Source organism: Penaeus japonicus, unplaced genomic scaffold (assembly GCF_977035675.1).
Source record: "Penaeus japonicus unplaced genomic scaffold, GWHDUDI00000001_assembly GWHDUDI00000002, whole genome shotgun sequence".
NCBI lineage: Eukaryota > Metazoa > Arthropoda > Malacostraca > Decapoda > Penaeidae > Penaeus > Penaeus japonicus.
Genome location: NW_028234404.1, coordinates 32119523 through 32127022, shown reverse-complemented (window position 1 = coordinate 32127022; position 7500 = coordinate 32119523).

Sequence of the window (7500 nt, the reverse complement as noted above, 5' to 3'; positions counted from 1 at the left end):
TCGACAATCTGGCAATTCTGGCAATGATAAGCAATTAAACTCAAATACCCTATTAATGGGCAAAACCAAACCACCAGCTCAGAAGAAGAAATTGCCGATTACGTCTCCCAGCAATAAATTACTAAATGTTTCGGTTGAATAATGAGACTCAGTGAGGTTTAGGAGATGTAAAGCCCCCTGTTCAAATGGCCAGGGAACAAGGAACAATTATACCCGACCATTAGATGAATGGAAAGATATACTGCACTGGGGAATATATGCCTTCGTTCTGTTCTGAATTGCTTGTGTCACCCGCGCCTTGCAGACATAGTAGCTTCGAAGGGTCCAGAGGAGGAGGTACTGTGGCCATTAGGATAAGAAACAAGGGGGGAAGAATAGGAGTGAAAGAAAAGAAAAAAATAGACAGTGCAGATTTGATGGAATTGCGACACTGTAGTCAGGTTTGGCGTATCCACACTTCAGCAGAAGCAGAAGGATGATGAGGAGGAGGAGGAGGAAAAGAAGAAGAATCAAACACGAAGGAATGAAGAAACATGAAAAGAAAGAAAGAGAAGGTGAAGGAGAAGAAAAAGAAGGATAAGATAAAAACGAGAGAGAGAGAGACAAATAATGAAAAAAAGAAAAGAGAGAAATAGAGACAGAGAAACAAAAAGATAGACAAAGAGAGAAAGAAGAAAAAGAGACAGAGAGAGACAAATAATGAAAAAGAGAAAGAAAGAGAGAGAAATAGAGACAGAGAAACAAAAAAAAAATAGACAAAGAGAGAAAGAAGAAAAAGAGACAGAGAGAGAGACAAATAATGAAAAAGAGAAAGAGAGAGAAATAGAGACAGAGAAACAAAAGGATAGACAAAGAGAGAAAGAAGAAAAAGAGACAGAGAGAGACAAATAATGAAAAAAAGAAAGAAATAGAGACAGAGAAACAAAAAGATAGACAAAGAGAGAAAGAAGAAAAAGAGACAGAGAGAGAAATAGAGACAGATAAACAAAAGGATAGACAAAGAGAGAAAGAAGAAAAAGAGACAGAGAGAGACAAATAATGAAAAAGAGAAAGAGAAATAGAGACAGATAAACAAAAGGATAGACAAAGAGAGAAAGAAGAAAAAGAGACAGAGAGAGACAAAAAATGAAAAAGAGAAAGAGAAATAGAGACAGAGAAACAAAAAGATAGACAAAGAGAGAAAGAAGAAAAAGAGACAGAGAGAGACAAATAATGGAAAAGAGAAAGAGAGAGAAATAGAGACAGAGAAACAAAAGGATAGACAAAGAGAGAAAGAAGAAAAAGAGACAGAGAGAGACAAATAATGAAAAAGAGAAAGAAAGAGAGAGAAATGGAGACAGAGAAACAAAAAAAATAGACAAAGAGAGAAAGAAGAAAAAGAGACAGAGAGAGAGAAATAGAAAACGAATGTACTCTCACTCGAGAAAGAAGAAAAAGAGACAGAGAGAGACAAAAATAGAAAACGAATGTACTCTCACTCCAAATATGCTAACTACCATCACATGTCACACATAACTGCCTCTTCCATTGTTAGCAAACAGATCTCGAGACCAACAGCCTATATTTCTCCCTAACGGTTTAGTGGGCGTGTCTCGAGTGATTTATGTAGGCGTAAACAATGGCTCCTCATAGATGGGAAAGTAAATATGATGAACCGAACGTTAGTCTCGATGACTCAAGAAGAAACACACAAAACAGGGGTATATATTATGTCCAGGAATTCTGCACGCGGGTATGATATGTATCTGTTTCCTTGCATGATTCATATATTTAGATATTGAATTTATGTCTTCTTGAAATTGGCTTTGTCGTGTCTGCATAATTTTATGGTTTGGGTTCTTAAGAATGAGTGCAAACGGGCGACAGAAATGAAAGAAAAGCTATCAGACCAAAAACGATTCTTTTTTATATTAACACTAACAGCATTTTTGTTATTATAATTATCAGTCATTATCGTAATTATGTACGGTCTTATTTGTCCATTCTTTTCTTTCTTATTTATATTATTAAAATTATCAAAATTATGATAATTATTATTGCTAGTGCAATTCTGTCTATGCCATAGTTATTGTCATGGTTTTATTTCAATTATTATCATTGCTATCATTATTACTATTTTTGCTATTATGATAGTACTACCATAATTATTACTATCATTGTTATTACTGTTATCATTATTATTGTTGTTATTATCATTAATGCTATGATCATTTACATTTTCATTATCATTATTACCATCAGTATGTTCATTATTGTCAGCATCCTTATTATTGTTACCCTCTTTATTATAATTTTCAGATATAATTTTCATTATTATTATTATTGTTATTCATTATCATTATTTTGCATTATTATTATTATTAGAGTCATCTTTATTGTCATCATTATCATTATCATCATTATTCTACTAATGATTATGCTAATACGTGTATTAAGATAACTGTTGTAACTATTATTGCCGTCAATTTTATTATCATTGCAATCATTATTAACAACGTCATCATTCTTCAAATATAATTCCATATCGCAAAATCGTTTTTATTTATGACAAAACAACTCTCTAATTAAGTTTTACCCGAAGCTTTTACTGAAGACGTAAGTGAACGCATCAATTAAAAAGGCTTCATGATTTAGTAATGTATATACATCAGTCTCGTTAAGAAAAAAAAAAAATGATAATAAATGTAGTGTACTGGAAAAATGCTTGGAAAGTATTTGGTTACCTGTTGTTCATATCTTTATATTTTCATTTTTCATAATTATCTGTTATATTCTTTTTCACTATTACTATTATAATTTTCTTCTATTTCTCTCTCTCTCTCTCTTTTTGTCTGTATCTTGTGAATGCTAGAAGAAAAGGAATTTTGCTTTGTATCGAAAAGAGAGGTAGAGAGAAGAAAGAAAGATAGAAAGTAAAATAGAAAAAGAGAGGGAAAGACAGAGAGAGAGAAAGTGAAAGCAGAAAAAGAAACTTCATCAATTCCATCTGTCATGTTCGTCTAGAATATTCCACAAGTGGATTTACTTTCCGCGTTCGAATTATCCGAATGAAAACAAAGACCTATTTGGCTGTAGAGAAATAGTTGCCAATTATTCTCATTCTACTGAAGCGGTCTATCAAAGATACCAATTTGAACGCAGTTCGGCCGAAAGCGTTTTCCTTAATTGCTTATTGCAAAATGCTCACTTCCGGATTAAAGGATTGCACACGAATATTTGGACATCTTGTCGAGAACATTGAGCATAATTTTTTTTTTTTTTTTTTTTTTTTTTTTGCATACGGGCGATGCATCAGTAATTATTCATTTGATAAGATCTTTATTTCATTATTGAGAACCATATTATGTTCTCTCCAGATGTAGTACAAGGTTTGCTGCTGAAACAAACACACATAAAATAGACGCAAACATGTACACATTCATACGCATACACATACACATGTACATATATACGCACAAGCACACACACACACATACAAACACACACATACACATACAAACACACACACACACACATACAAACACACACACAGTATAATTAGTGTAAAATAAGGTATATCTTATAGTTCAGTGTAATATAAAATACAAATTTAAGTTTCTTTACAGATCACACATCGGAGATTTACTAAATATACTTTTATCACATTCTGGGAAATATATTTACGGAAACATATCATAAGTGAGCGATTATCTGTGAGAAAATATTTAATCTGGAAACTAGAAAAAGTGACGAAAGAATCTGAAATGAGGTAATAGTAATGATACAAATGATGAGAGGGTTGATGATGATAATTGCATAAAATATGATGATAATGAAAGTCATGATCAAGAGGATGATGGTGATAAGGATAATAATGATAATAATAATTGATGATATTAATGATGATAATGATAACAATAATTGGTAATGATAATGATAACAATGATGTTGATAATATTAAGGATAATGATAATAGTAATCGTAATAACAAAGAGTTAATCGTTTAAGAACATTATAACAAAAATGATTATACAAATTACAATGATGATAACACTCAATAGGGTACGAATTTCTAATAAGCTCTCTGCCATAAAATGCATCAATGACTTCAAATGAAATTTAAAATTAAAAAAAATAATAAAAATAAAGTAAAAAAATAATAATGTGACAAATATCAAACATCAACACTTTTTCTCATGAAATAAGATTCCTCAAATAAAAGGAAAATCATACTATAGTAAATATATGTATGATATATGAGATGAATAGATGAAAAGTATTGCAGAAGAAATGAATACAAGAAAAAAATGATAATGATAATAATAATACGCTGATGATTATTATGATGATAATTGTTATGATGATTAATACGATAAAAGTAGTAATGATAACGATGATGATAATGATAGATATAATGATGATGATAGTTATGTTGATAGTAATATTAAGGATAAAAAATAGCAATGAGAGTAATGATATTGATAATAATTTAATGATCAAAGTAGTCGGTAAAGATAAAGATTATCAATATCATTATTCATAATACCAATAATAATGTAAAAACAAATAATAAATTCATCAAAAAAAGGAAAGGCAGGTGTCAAAAATACACGTGTTTTTTTCGCCTTTACATTCCTTTAGTTTTTTTGTTTTTTTTATTAACTTATTTATCTATCTATTTTACTTTTTGAAGGATAGGTCATGTAATTTAAGTAATGGTGTTATTGGAAAACTATACGATGGTTAACAGGGAAAATCATAAATTTATATCAATATGGAAATTAAGAACATGTAAAACATAATCATAGACACACATGAACAAATATCTGCATAAACCCATACACACACATATATGTCTATACATATACCCATACATATATGCATATGTGTGGGTACCTATATATATATATATATATATATATATATATATATATATATATATATATATATATATATATGTGTGTGTGTGTGTGTGTGTGTGTGTGTGTGTGTGTGTATACATATATATACGTATATATATACATATATATACAGTATATATATATATATATGTATATATATATATATATATATAATGTACATATATTTTTTTTTCCCCTGATGTTACCCTTAGTTTCTTATAGTTTAAAGCACCCTTGTTCTCTGAAAAGCAACTGATTGAGAAGTATTTAAAAAAAAAAAATATTGAACACTATCGCAATATCCATAGATTGGATAGCTAGACAAATAGACAGACAGACAGACAGATCGATGAAAACATATATTGAAAGATAGATAGATGGATGAATAAAAAGTAGATAGCTTTAAAAAGGGACAGACAGACACACAAATTAACAAATGAATAGATATAAATACAAGTATAAACATCACTTACACCTATGACGTAAGCACACACGCCCACATACAGTATCCATGCACATGTAGAGAGCGTGTATCGTCAATATCTAATCAAGCATCAGGGTGCTATTGGTCATGCACGCATGCAAACACTGCATCTGAATTTGCAATAATAAAGCAGAACAAAAGACAAGGTTAAAATGATAAAAAGTCAGATGAGGAAGAAAGAAGAAGGAAGAAATTGAATTAAAAAAAGAGTGTCGAAGGAGCAACCGAGAAAGTGACCAAGCATTCGGTTCTCTTCGCCTGACAGTTTTGTCTCCAAGTGGCCAGAGCAATTTCCCACAGCCCATGCACTGTATATATTCATTCCCGGCCACGGGTGCACGACCGACGACCACTCGAATATGTTATGGCCAATGTTCAATTTATTGTTCACGGGCACAGGCAGATGAAAGGATCGCTCGGGAGCTCTAGGATAGCAAGCAGCGTATCGCTCGGAAGGCATATTGCTTAGGCGGACGTGACGCAGCAATGATTCAATTTGACTTTGATCCTTTGGCCAAACCGATCTGGCATTCGGAGCGGACACTGATATATTATCATCCGGGTCCTGTCCTTTGCGAAGGTCAGCCCCCGGGCCTTCCTAGCGTGGCGCTTCTTGTGTCCTCAAGATGATGGTGGTGATGATGGCCTTTTTTCCTTTAAATTGCTGGAGTCGAGATTATTTTTCTTGTGGGTTAGTAGGTATAGGAGGGGAAAAAAGGTGGAGTGTGTTCTATTACGCACTGTTGCTTGTGAGAGATAGATGCAGATAAAAGAAGACGAAAACGGAAACAGGAGAGAAGGAAAGAGACAAAAATAAATATCGAAATGAAAAATAAAAAGACGAAATCTTGACAACCCTTGAGTTAGCTTAACCTCATATATATTCCGTGACACAAAACAAAACAAAGGAAAAAAAAAAACACAACACACACAAAACACACACACACACGCGCAAGTTCACCGACAGCGTTTCCTTCAACATGAATTAGAACAAAGACAACAGACGAACTATGTCAGCTGTGTGAGTATCCCTGCCAGGCAAGAGAATAACCTTCGAGCTGTGGCTTTCGCTTGTCGTCTGGGTGGCTCCATGTGTCTTCGTGGGATGAAACCATAACCCGGGTGGTCTAACTCTAACGGGTGGTCTAACTCTAACGGGTGGTCTAACTCTAACGGGTGGTCTAACTCTAACGGGTGGTCTAACTCTAACGGGTGGTCTTACTCTAACGGGTGGTCTAACTCTAACGGGTGGTCTAACTCTAACGGGTGGTCTAACTCTAACGGGGGTCTAACTCTAACGGGTGGTCTAACTCTAACGGGTGGTCTAACTCTAACGGGTGGTCTAACTCTAACGGGTGGTCTAACTCTAACGGGTGGTCTAACTCTAACGGGTGGTCTAACTCTAACGGGTGGTCTAACTCTAACGGGTGGTCTAACTCTAACGGGTGGTCTAACTCTAACGGGGGGTCTAACTCTAACGGGGGGTCTAACTCTAACGGGTGGTCTAACTCTAACGGGGGGTCTAACTCTAAAGGGGGGTCTAACTCTAACGGGGGGTCTAACTCTAACGGGGGGTCTAACTCTAACGGGTGGTCTAACTCTAACGGGTGGTCTAACTCTAACGGGTGGTCTAACTCTAACGGGTGGTCTAACTCTAACGGGTGGTCTAACTCTAACGGGTGGTCTAACTCTAACGGGTGGTCTAACTCTAACGGGTGGTCTAACTCTAACGGGTGGTCTAACTCTAACGGGTGGTCTAACTCTAACGGGTGGTCTAACTCTAACGGGTGGTCTTACTCTAACAGGTAGTCTTACTCTAACGGGTGGTCTAACTCTAACGGGTGGTCTAACTCTAACAGGTGGTCTAACTCTAACGGGTGGTCTAACTCTAACGGGTGGTCTAACTCTAACGGGTGGTCTAACTCTAACGGGTGGTCTAACTCTAACGGGTGGTCTAACTCTAACGGGTGGTCTAACTCTAACGGGTGGTCTAACTCTAACGGGTGGTCTAACTCTAACGGGGGGTCTAACTCTAACGGGGGGTCTAACTCTAACGGGTGGTCTAACTCTAACGGGGGGTCTAACTCTAACGGGTGGTCTAACTCTAACGGGGGGTCTAACTCTAACGGGGGGTCT